The 13,319-nt window shown below is 41.3% G+C and overlaps 1 protein-coding gene across 4 annotated transcripts in view; it reads right to left on the bottom strand.

Annotated features, from left to right (window-relative positions):
- The window catches only part of FAM107B (family with sequence similarity 107 member B), a 76,453-nt gene that overhangs the window by 33,975 nt on the left and 29,159 nt on the right, over nt 1–13,319 (bottom strand). Inside the window, exon 1 of one of the 4 annotated variants that reach the window (XM_070755047.1) lies at nt 5,944–6,119. The exons of 2 other annotated variants lie outside the window; for them this stretch is intronic. The gene's annotated coding sequence lies outside the window, so the exon portion shown is untranslated. Of the gene's footprint in view, nt 1–5,888; nt 6,120–13,319 lie in introns of those variants that run through there. One more of the 4 variants, XM_070755048.1, reaches the window with a different exon arrangement.

Raw genomic sequence — 13,319 nt, 5'->3', positions numbered from 1 at the left:
ATTTCTCCCAGGAAGGTTCAAAAGCAGATCTGAGCCAATCTCAAGTGCTAGAAGACTTTTGATCGGGGCAACGCTCTACAGAGGAATGTACTTGAATGGAGAACCTAGTGGATGGAGGCAGTAGAATTATTCCCTTCCTGCATTTAGCTGACTTCAAAAGCAAACCAAGCCACCTTTCCTGGTTAGATGGAGGTGTATCTTTCAGATAGGACACTGCAATAAGTCAGCCTTCCTTAATTTCTAACGGTGAAATTGGAGACACTGTTTAGTATGTGGAAAGCGTACATCATCATCATCATCATCATCATTATTATTATTATTAATTTATTGGATTTGTATGCCGCCCCTCTCCGTAGACTCGGGGCGGCTAACAACAATGATAAAAACAGCATGTGACAATCCAATACTAAAACAACTAAAAACCCTTATTATAAAACCAAACATACACACAAACATACCATGCATAAATTGTAAAGGCCTAGGGGGAAGGAATATCTCAGTTCCCCCATGGCTGACGGCAGAGGTGGGTTTTAAGGAGCTTACGAAAGGAGGGTGGGGGCAATTCTAATCTCTGGGGGGAGCTGGTTCCAGAGGGGCGGGGCCACCACAGAGAAGGCTCTTCCCCTGGGTCCCGCCAAATGACATTGTTTAGTTGACGGAACTCGGAGAAAGTCCACTCTGTGGGACATAACTAGTCGCTGGGATTCGTACGGCAGAAGGCGGTCCCTGAGATAATCTGGTCCAGTGCCATTAAGATCAGTGAAGGGGTGCAATTTTTTTTAATTACGCTGTGGGTGTGGCTTATTTTGTGGGTGTGGCTTGCCGACCATGTGACCAGGTGGGAGTAGCTTGACAATCATGTGAGCGGGAGTGGCTTAAAGGTCATGTGACTGGCTTAAAGTTGGCCAACTTGACATCACTCATGTCAAGGGTTTGGGTTAAGGTGCCTGGCCTCTCCTAGCCTCAAAGAGATGCAATTTCTCTCTCTATTTACTATTAATGAACATCCAAAATATACTCTTTAATTCTACATACATATTACACACAGGCACACAAAAATATACATTATCTACTATATAAACTACAGTGGTACCTCGAGATACGAGTTTAATTCGTTCCGGACCTGGGCTCTTAAGTCGAGCAGCTCTTATCTCGAACGACTTTTCCCCATAGGAATTAATGTAAATAATTTTAATTGGTTCCAGCCCTCAAAAAACTCACAAAGTTAGTCTAAATTATGCAGAAAGACATGTTTTTAATGAAGAAATGTACATGTACATATAAATGAATAATGAAGTTTCTTTCACTTAACTTGTAAACTTTCTTAAACTTTTAAATTTACATATGTTCAACTTCTCTGCCACCCAATCCTGTAGGACAGAGGTCTCCAACCCTTTTTGCACCAGGGACCGGCTTTAAGCGATCAAGAGAGGAATGGGTGAATGAATGGACGGAGGGTGGGAAGGAAGGAAGGAAAGAGGGAAGGGACAGAGGAAGGAAGCAAGGAAACTTATGAAAGGGGAGAGTAAGAGAGGAATGAGTGAAGGGAGGGAGGGAGGGAAGAAGGTGGGAAGGAGAAAGAAAAGAAGAAATAGAGGAAGGGAAGGTGAAAGAGAGAAAGAAAAAGAGAAAGAAAGAAAGGGGGAAGGGACAGGAACAGAGGAAGGAAGCAAGGAAACTTATGAAAGGGGAGAGTAAGAGAGGAATGAGTGAAGAGAGGGAGGGAGGGAAGAAGGTGGGAAGGAGAAAGAAAAGAAGAAATAGAGGAAGGGAAGGTAAAAGAGAGAAAGAAAAAGAGCAAGAAAGAAAGCTGCAAGCACCCCCCCGAGTCCCCCAGGCCGGCTGCAACCTTTTAAAACACGCGCGCCGCTTCGCAGCTGTCTCCTGAAGCCGAAGGCGGAAGTTAGCGTTTGGCTTCAGGAGACAGCTCCTTGGCGCTTGTATCTCGAATTTGGGCTTGTAAGTAGAACAAAAATATCTCTCCCCTCCCAGCTCTTATCTCGAGTTGCTCTTAAGTAGAGCAGCTCTTATGTCGGGGTTCCACTGTATATGTGTATGTACACACACAGCTCTTCTAAAATGATACACATTCAACCTCATTTACTCCGATAGCAAAAACAAAACCAGAGCCCAGAAGGGAAAAAAAGAAAACAAAAAAAATCAATTTTTTCTGCGTACCTGACCGTACCTGTAGGAGCCCATCAGCGATTAAGATCCTCCCACAGTTAATTGACAATTGAATTTGGAAACAGATGAAGGACCACATGAATTTATAAAACATTTTAAAAACATATACAAAACAATGTGACGCAATACAGATGGAAAACAAAAAGAATTCTGGGAATTGAAGTCCACAAGTCTTAAAGTTGCCAAGTTTGAAGGCTTGCAATTAGTTAAAACTTTTCACACACCCAAAAATGCAACTCTGAGTTCCAGTAAAGAAAATAATCAGAATGAACTGTTTTTCCCCCAAGTTCCATCCAAATTGTAATTGAGAGGTTAATCCCACACAGAGCAAAAAGTGGTGAGCCAGGAAGTGGAAAAAATAACCATATTTCTTCAGAACAAGACAAGTCCGGAACAACCTTTAGACCTGGGGGTTTTATCAGTGGATCCTTATTCTTTACTCAAAACAGAGGAGGAATAAAGATAAGACACCAGCGTAGGCATGGCTACTAAGGGGGGAAAAAACATATTCTTTCTAACTCTTCGTTATCTGCTGAAAGAAAACGAATGCAAATGCAACAATAGAATTTCCTTTTACAAGTTTAGCATTTTTATTTTATTTAACATACCAACATTTAAACATCATACAAAACGACATTAAACATTTACGATTTATATATATACAAGATTTATCTTTTACAATTCTATTTGCTATACCTTTTTCTTAACTTCCACCCAGTTGTATATTTTCTCCCACACTCTGCAATAGTCCTTATTTTGTTGGTTTTGTATCTCGTATGTTAATTTGCTAAATTTGGCGCAGTCTAATATTTTTTTAATCACCATTTCTTCGTTTGGAGTCTTTTCTTGTTTCCATACTTGTGCATATGCTCATCTTGCAGCTGTGAGTAAGTGATTTATTAAGTAGTAGTTTTCTTTACTATGTTTGCCTCTGATTATGCCTAATAAATACATTTCCGGTTTTATCTCAAGTTTATAATCCAATATTTCTTCCATCCATGTCTGAATTTGGCTCCAAATTTTTTTTGCTTCCTTACATTGCCACCAAGTTTAGCATTTTTTGATCCCCCTTTTCCCGTTGAAACCTAACTTTTATTTTTTATTTTTTGCAAGGAACAGGCTAAAAAAGTTACAAACAGACAGATGAAGACGACCACCAAACAGTATCAAAGTTACCTTTAAGATGTTTCCAAGACCATCTGTCCTATAATACGGCCTACGTTCATTCCAGAAAAAAAGTTAATGACACCAAAGGTTCTGACCGGTTCGAGGAAAACCCAGCCTCTGAAACGTAGCAAAAACTCAGCTTTGCAAAGCGATTCTGCTGTGGCTGCTCCAGGCAGCTATTCCAAGCCTATTACATATTTGTGAGGGAATCCTCTGCCCTATCATTAGAGGCCCAGAAAGTCCAAAATTATGACCATAAGTGGGAAATATTTCCATATCTATCAACTTTAAATAGAGAACAAAAATGGCTCTAAAATAGAAGGCATGGATCGAGTCCGAGGTGCCAGGCTTTCAGGAAAAATGCCCATCTTGCAAGGGGACGCGCAGGTGAGAAAGATTTTGGCGATATTTTGCTTCTGCGCATCGGAAGGTGAGGAGGGTGGGGGCCACACGAATCTCCGGGGGGAGCTTGATTCCAGAGGACCCCCCCCCCCCGAGAGAAGGCTCTTCCCCTAGGCCCCGCCAAGCTGCACGAATCCCATCAACCAGTTAGGTCCCACAGAGTGGGTCATCTCCGGGTCCCGTCAACCAAACAATGTCGCTTGGCGGGGCCCAAGGGAAGAACCTTCTCTGTGGCAGCCCCGGCCCTCTGGAACCAGCTCCCCCCAGAGATTAGAATTGCCCCCATCCTCCTTGCCTTTCGTAAGCTGCTTAAAACCCACCTCTGCCGCCGGGCATGGGGGAATTGAGATCCTCTTTCCTCCTAGGCCGTTACAATTTTATGAATGGTATGTCTGTATGTATGATTGGTTTTTATATAATGGGTTTTTAACTGTTTTTAGTATTGGATTATTGTTATATGCTGTTTTATTACTGTTGTTAGCCGCCCCGAGTCTGCGGAGAGGGGCGGCATACAAATCCAATAAATAAATGAAATAAATAAATAAATAAATAAGTGACATTGTCTAGTTGATGGGACCTGGAGAAGGCCAACTTCCTGCAGCAGAAGGCTGTCCCGCTAGCCATTTTATTAAATAATATATTACTACATCATTGGGTTCAGAATACCTTTTTCCTTGTTTACCTCCTCTAAAATCTAGGTGCGTATTTTACTCCGAAAGATACAGTAGTGGTGAGTGACATGTCCCGAAGTGCCAAAGGATGACACATCTGTCCGGATGTGCCAGAGCTGCGAGTTTCAAGTCTGGTGAGCAAACTCAATGAATTCTCTCCAAAAGGATTTTTGTTGCTATCACAGCAAAACGTCCAAAAGTGGACAGAAGTTTACTTAGCACAACAACAAGCTGAAAAACGCCGCTTGCCAAACCCAAAAGCAACCCAAGTTCCCTGACTTCCGGTATTCCTCCAGTTACTACAGCCTGTTTTCATGACCGTTCAAAGTTACAACGGCACTGAAAAAAACGTTTCTCACACTTAGGACCTTTTTTCCACATTTCAGACTGTTTTTTAAACACTTACAACTGTTTCCACATCCCCACAGTCACATAAGTCACATTCAGGCCCCTGGCAACCGAGTCATATTTATGGTGGTCGCAACGTCTCAGGGTCATATTGTTAACATTCCACACTGAACTTATAACCAATGTTAGAATCCTAAAATTAGGAACAGAGTACTGTATTTTTCAGAGTATAAGACGCACTGGAGTATAAGACGCACCTTAGTTTTTGGGGAGCAAAATGGGGAAAAGAATCTGCCTACCAGGTACCATTTATTACCAGCACATTATTTTATTCCCTAGTTAGGGCTTCAAAAAAACTTTATTCAGAGAGAGTAACAATGAAAGAGCCTGCAAGACAGTAAGAGCTGGGAACATCATTAGCATCTGGAAAGGAACATTTGGAGCAAGTAGAACAATGGAAAAAATCCTGCAAAGTCTTAGGGCTTGGAAAACATTCTTTGCAGAGAGTAACAATGAAAGAGCCTGCAAGACAGTAAGAGCTGGGAACATCGTTAGAACCTGGTTAGGTTTGGAAAGAAACATTCGGAACAAGTAAAGCAATGAAAAAACCCCCACAAAGACTTAGGGCTTGGAAAACATTATTTGCAGAGAGTAGCAATGAATGAGCTTGCAAACCGGTAAGAGCTGGGAACATTGTTAATACCTGGTTAGGATTGGAATCACTTCTAAAGGCCTCACTCTCTGTGCCCAGCGACTAACCGTACTTCTGTAGACTACAGATTCTCCATAAACTGTATACAAACATTGGTGAATGTTCCCAACAGTTTCTTTCTCCGCAGTGAGAAATTCAATGACAACATGCTGCTTGTAACATACAGCACTTACACACGCTGCTTTGAAACACTGCTGAAAAATGGCAAAATTTACACACGCAAACCTGACAATTCAACTAATGTATATCTAAAGTTTCACATTGGTACAATTACTGTAGGCTGAGAAAAATAATATGGTGCATTGCTTTCTGGGCAACGGCCTGTATAAGAAACAAAGAACTGGGTTATGTTAACACATGTATCATTATAAATATGAACACACCCCATAAACGAAACACACCTGGACTGATTCAATGCGCAGAGAGAGAGAGGTGAAATTTGCTGCTCCCAAATACCTTAAAGAAAGTGACCTGGCGACTTTTGAGCTGCAAACTGCTTTCTCTGCAACGACCTGTCGCTATTTCGCACACCCCTTCGTAGTTGTCGCTAATCCGAGAAGTGAGGAGGAACGTGGTCAACCTCCTCGGAAGTCCTCTTACTCCGCCCTCCTTCCAATCGACTCCTTTGAGCTCGATCAAACTGAGCTGTTCCTCCCAGCTTAGCAATTACACTAGAAGACGGAAATGTGAGGAAATATGAGGCCTCTGTACATATTTCTCAAAGGTGTGGCAATTCCCACTTATCTGCCTCTCTGGCTGACTTCTAACACTTCCGAGGGAGGAGACGTTTTCCATACCGAGAAAAACAATGACCTCAATGCAACAGTTTGCCAAATAAATATATGTATCAAAAACACTCTCTGGCAAAGAATTTTTTATTTTTTCACTCCAATCACATATGCAAAATAACATATCCCAGCGACCAGTTAGGTCCCACAGAGTGGGTCTTCTCTGGGTCCCGTCAACCAAACAGGGGATCCAGGGGAGGAGCCTTCTCTGTGGTGGCCCCGGCCCTCTGGAACCAACTCCCCCCAGAGAGTAGAATTGCCCCCACCCTCCTTGCCTTTCATAAGCTGCTTAAAACCCATCTCTGCCGCCAGGCATGGGGGAATTGAGATACACTCTCCCCCTAGGCCTTTAAAATTTTATGCATGGTATGTCTGTAGGTATGGTTGGTTTTTATATAATGGGTTGTAACTGTTTTTAGTATTGGATTATACTGTTTTGTTACTGTTGTTAGCCGCCCCGAGTCTGCGGAGAGGGGCGGCATACAAATCCAATAAATAAATAAATAAAATAAATATCAATCTTGAAATACATTACAATAATTAATTTTTTAAATTCGGTATTCATAATCCATCCAAAGCTGTCTCCTTTACATTTGACATCTGGACAAGAATAAAGTGGTCCCTCTACGTAAGATCTTAATTTGTTCAGTGACCTGGTTCTTAAGTAGGAAAGTTTGTAAGAAGAAGCCATTTTTCCCATAGGAATCAATGTAAAAGCAAATAATGTCTGCATTAGGAAAGAAATAGTAGCTCAGAATTTGGGTGGGAGGAGGAGGAGGAAGAGGAGGGGGACAATCGCCGCCGAAGGAAGATAAAGTTAGATGTGTTATTTACTATATTCTATTTTTTGAATAAGTATTTTATAGATAAATAAATTTAATTAACATAAGAATATTGAGTTAAATTTAACAAGTATGTAATATATATGTGTGGTATTTCTGTATTGATCTGACCACAGTTAGGTTTTTGTTTTTTGTATTAGTTAGACTTCTATGACAAGCGGACAATGGTAGCCCCTTGAGTGTTTCATGTTCTATGTTTTTTCTTTGTCTTTTTAACATATATACAGTATATATATATGTTTGGGACAATGTGTAAAATGCAACCATTTATTTATTTATTTTATTTATTATTTAGATTTGTATGCCGCCCCTCTCCGCGGACAATGCTGAGCTAACCCCACGTTTGGGGCTCACTTGTGATCATAAATCGAGAACCATCTATCTATAATATTTCAGGAGGTTTTAGAAATGCCTCAAGGAAGCTGCAGGAAACAGCAACTAAAAAACTTTGGAAGAACTTTCTAAAGCATCCTAAGACAGACACACACACACACACACACACACACAAAGCTGGCTTCATCTGCAATTTCTTGATGACACAATATAGTGATACCTCATCTTACGAACTTAATTGGTTCCGGGACGAGGTTCTTAAGGTGAAAAGTTTGTAAGACGAAACAATGTTTCCCATAGGAATCAATGGAAAAGCGATTAATGCGTGCAAGCCCAGAACTCACCCCTTTTGCCAGCCCAAGCGCCCGTTTTTGCGCTGCTGGGATTCCCCTGAGGCTCCCCTCCATGGGAAACCCCACCTCCAGACTTCCTTGTTTTTGTGATGCTGCAGGGGAATTCTAGCAGGGGAATCCCAGCAGCACAAAAACAGGTGCTTTGCTGGTAACGGAAGTCCGGAGGTGGGGTTTCCCAGCGAGGGGAGCCTCAGCGAAATTGCAGCATCGAAAAACACGGAAGTCCTCGAAACCCCACCTCCGGACTTCCGTGTTTTTGTGATGCTGCGATTTCGTTGAGGCTCCCCTCGCTGGGAAACCCCACCTCCAGAGGGGAATTCCCCTGCAGCATTGAAAAAACACGGAAGCCCGGGGGTGGTGTTTCCCATGGAGGGGAGCCTCAGGGGACTCCCAGCAGCGCAAAAACAGGCGCTTCACTGGCAACGGAAGTCTGGAGGCGGGGCATCCCAGTGGCGGCAGCTTGGGTTTGTAAGGTGAAAATAGTTTGGAAGAAGAGGCAAAAAAATCTTAAACCCCGGGTTTGTATCTCGAACAGTTTGTATGACGAGGGGTTCGTAAGACGGGGTATCACTGTATTACTACAAGCATGAAATTGTTTGACTAAGATCTAAGAATCAGAGCTCCATGGATTTGGGAGGCAAAACAGGGAGACACTCATGTTGAGAATTATTTTGGATTAAAATAATCTAATAACAACGAGAGAAGCAACTTAGAACTAAGGAGAATTTTTCTGACAGTGAGAACAATTAATCCATGGAACTCCTTGCCCCCAGATGTTGCGAATGCTCCAACACTGGAAGGTTTTAAGAAGATGTTGGATAACCATTTGTCTGAAGTGGTGTAGGGTCTCCTGCCTAAGTAGGGGGTTGGACTAGAAGACCTCCAAGGTCCCTCAAAACTCCTGTTGTTGTTATTATTATTTAAAAAAACCCTTCCTGCATCTCGGAAAAGCAATTATATCTTCAATATATGGCAGAGCATCACTATGGCAACTGTCCTCTGCTCGGGATTGCTCGGGTGGCCCTATTTCTGTAATTGACGCCCTCTAAATATTAACTCATCCATTGAGAGCGGATGGCAGAAGCGGAAGAAACTCTTGAATTAAAAAAAATAGTGGAAAAAGTAAGTTCAGATAATCAAATATTTGGGCACAGAGAAGGCGCCCACAAAGACTTTTGTCACTATCAGCTGATTTCCGGCCTTCTTTTCGGCTGACACCGGTAGTAAAAATTGAGCTGCGTACGTCCAAGTGACATATTGCTTTCTTTTAATAAATAAATTTTATTTACATATATAAACAATACCAACATAGACATTTAAAACTTACAAAGAATACAAAATAAAAAGCGGGCGAGTGTGCGGCGAGTCTTTATAACGGTATTAACGATGTACATTTTCCATTGCCTATTTTAAATAATAATTGATCATTACTGATTGACAAGGGGGAAAAAAGTGATAATCTTAATTAGTATAAATATCTTAATTTTCCAAATCTCCATTATACATTAACACCAGGTAGTTTTTCTTTATACTTTAATAATTTAGCATGTTGTGACGTGGCCTTTTTTTCTAACCAGCGATAGAATAAATCCCAGCAATTATAAAATGTAGATTCTTCTTTATTTTTAAGTTCTAATGTTAGTGTTCTGTTGTCCAGCTCGGTGTCTCCAGTGTGCACAAGTGCATGTCTGAGTGACATATTGCTTCTGCCCACGTGCAGAAAAAATATTCTCTCACACACAAACATCCCCCCCCCCCTTAGAGACCATTCTCACACAGGATTCCCATGTAAAATCCTATTCCAAAGCTTTTTTCCCAGGCTGGGGGCCAAATAGAAACTGGCATGCGATTTCTTGAGGGGCTTAAGACACGATCCCAGAGGGATCAACTCAGATGTCTAATCTGAGGTTATCAACTTCCCAGGGTTTCTTAGGAGGATGGGATCTGTTCTGCCGGACTCTCTGGTAGGAGCCTCCCAAAAATTCAAGGGTACAAATTTCAGACACACACACACACGTTTGAAAATTCAAACCAATGTTCTTTATCACAAAATTCAAAAGAAACTAAGCACTCTTTTTGTATTGCAAAGAGCACTCGTCCCAAAACAACCTGGTAGTTTGTACAAGTCCCTTATCAGTTCGTAAGTACTGTACTTAGTTTGCAGCTGTGAAGGAACGTCACAGCCCTTCTTCTTCCACGAAGTGAAACACACTTTGCTCTGCTTTGGTTTCAAAGTGGTGAAAAGTCAACAAACAAAGGCCGGAGTCAGCAAGACATTCATGAAACACAAGGATCAGATAATTCTCCACAACGGCCAAACCCACACGCTGCTATTTATAGCAGCAGCACTAATTACAGCAGCCCCACCCAACCACAGGTGGCCTCATTTTCTCTTGTAATAATCCTTCAGTTGTTGCTTCCTATGCATCACTCTACGCATGCGTGGATGTGTCATTAATTCCTGTTCGGAATCCAAGGATGATACAGATGATTGATCTCCTCCTGGGTTGTCTGCCAAACTCCCCTCCTCCCTGTCACTCAGGCCTTCTTGGTCAGAGGAGACTTCGTCGGCAGATTCCACTGGGAGCAAAACAGGCCTGCAGCATGTGGGTGTCTCCCCCACATCCACCTGCACATTCCTTGGGGCAGGAGCTGGGCCAGAGCTAACCACAACAGGATCTGGGATTCTTTGCACCCCGTTTCCTTCACGGCGCCTCTGACTGTCAGGATGCCATCATTCATTGCAAGCCTTAAAAACCACATTTACCCATCAGGAAAGCCCCCACTACTACACACTTCTACTAAAAAGACGCCCACTTTTTCACCTCCCGGCAATAGCTCTGCTTCGCTGAATGAGTTGTAGGGAAAGTGAGACCGAGAAGATTTCAAAAGATGCGGTTTTTAAATCTTTAGGTTTGAGATGGTTCTGCAATGACTGCAGGACACAGGTGCAAGTCGGAAAATTAGAATATCGTGCAAACGTTCATTTATTTCAGTAATGCAACTTAAAAGATGAAACTTAATATAGCAGAGAGACTCATAACACGCAAGGCAAGAAAAGTTCAAGCCGTGATTTCTCATAATTGTGATGATTATGGGACACAGCTCATGAAAACCCCAAATCCCCCATCTCAGAAAATTAGAATATTACATACAATCAATAAAACAAGGACTGTACATAACGCTGTCTATCATTTCTCCTTCTTGTGGCAGTTCAAATAATAGGACTTAATCCACTGAAAAAGAGTCCAAGTGTTTATTTGAAAACTTATCTTGGTTGGCAAGCCACTCCCACCCAGTCACATGACCTTTAAGCCAGCCCATCACATGATTGTCAAGCCACTCCCACCTGGTCACATGACCTTTAAGCCATGCCCACAGTGTGGGTAGTAGAAATGTTGGCAGCCGATCACTGGTCCTAAGGGATTGGGAGGCATATAAATCAAATTAGATTAAATTAGATTAGAGCTACTTGCAATAAATACAACTCATACCATAATCCAGATTAAAAGCCAACTGTAACGTATTTCTGGCCTGTACTACATCAGGTCCACAGGGTGGAATTCAGTTCCAAGATTATTTGATTTGAAAAAACCAAAAAGTGAAAATACAAAGCCCTTATGGGGAAAAAAAAAGTTTGCAGCATCTTGGAATGGTAACTTTTTTTTATCCCATTTTTTTTAAAAATTGTAAATAAATGATTCTCAGTTCAAGAACTCTGGGAACTAAGCAACACTTGCATCACATTTGTAACTTCTGGCACAGATTATTTCTGAAAAATCTTTTTTTAAAAACCCTTCTGTTACAAACTAGCTTTGTTCTTGTTTACATATTTAAGGAAATTAATTCCTTTTGACCTGGTTCTGTTCCTTTCTAGGAGGGTTAAGGGAAGGGATGCCTTCAGGAAATCTCAGTGAAAATGCCAGTAACAACAACAAGAAGAGTTGGAAGGGACCTTGGAGGTCTTCTAGTCCAACCCCCTGCTTAGGCAGGAAACCCTACACTACTTCAGACAAAGGGTTATCCAACCTCTTCTTAAAAACTTCCAGTGTTGGAGCATTCAGAACTTCTGGTGGCAAGTAGTTCCACTGTTTAACTGTTCTAACTGTCAGGAAATTTCTCCTTAGTTCTAAGTTGCTTCTCTTCTTGTTTAGTTTCCACCCGTTGCTGCTTCTTTTACCCTCAGGTGCTTTGGAGAATAGGTTGACTCCCTCTTCTTTATGGCAACCCTTGAGATATCTCATGTCTCCCCTGGTCCTCCTTTTCATTAAACTAGCCATGCCCATTTCCTGCAACCCTTCTTCGTATGTTTTAGACCAAGGGTCCCCAAACTTGGCCACTTTAAGAGTTGTGGAGTTCAACTCCCAGAATTCTCCAGCCGACTTTATTATTATTATTATTTTTTGTACCCGTATGATGCTTCCTCCACGCTATCTCTGAACTTCCTCTCCATATAACATCCTGTACACAAATCATCTCTCTCTAAGACAATGCCACCCCTCACAATCCCCAGGTACTTTATTTGCATAATAACTAAAAATAAAAACATGGCTCTTGTTTACGTCAAATAACTATGCTATGCTGGGGCAACTGGATTGAGTAAAAGGCAATTCATGTAAACAGCATTAGGCTAAATCAGACCAAATTTCATTATAATGTAGAGTTCTCAGCATGACCAAAACAATCCACCCAGGCAGTGTTGAGATATACAATCTATCTTTCTATCTATCTAAGCATCCATCTATCCATCCATCCGTATATCTGTCTATCCCCTCTCTTTCTCTGTCATCCATTTATGATATATTTATTTATTATTTATTTATTTATTTTGTCCAATACACAATGAGGGATTTAGTGGGTATATATCTATATACACATAGTAAAATACATGATGAAGGTTATAGAGGAGATACTCATAGTAAAATATATCTAAGAAATAATAGAAAAGAAGGTATAGGAATAGAACATATCAATGAAAGAATAGAAGAAGAGATATAGGAATAGAAGAAAGGTATAGGAGGTATAGGAGAGCGATAGGACAGGGGACGGAAGGCACAATAGGGCACTTGTACTCGCCCCTTACTGACCTCTTAGGAATCTGAATAGGTCAACCGTGGATAATCTAAGGGTAAAGTGTTGGGGTTTACCAACCTATTATCACCTACCTACCAATGTACCTCTACTTATCATCTATCTCTCCATCCATCCATCCATCTGTATATCTGTCTATCATCTCTCTCTTTCTCTGTCATCCATTTATAATATATTGTTACCTATCTATTATCACCTATCTACCAAGAATCTCTACTTATCATCTATCTCTCCATCCATCCATTACTTGCATTACTTTCTGGGTGACCCTCATATACTGTATATCACATATATATCTGTTTGTGTTACACATACACATACACATACACACACACACACACACACACACACACACATATGAATTCTCTTCCTGTCTGTACATCTGCTTCCTCTAAGCAACCATGCTTGCAGTTTTAAAATATCCT

Source organism: Erythrolamprus reginae, chromosome 6 (assembly GCF_031021105.1).
Source record: "Erythrolamprus reginae isolate rEryReg1 chromosome 6, rEryReg1.hap1, whole genome shotgun sequence".
In the NCBI taxonomy this organism is placed as follows: Eukaryota; Metazoa; Chordata; class Lepidosauria; order Squamata; family Dipsadidae; genus Erythrolamprus; species Erythrolamprus reginae.
This window is presented reverse-complemented; position numbering and strand designations above follow the sequence as displayed.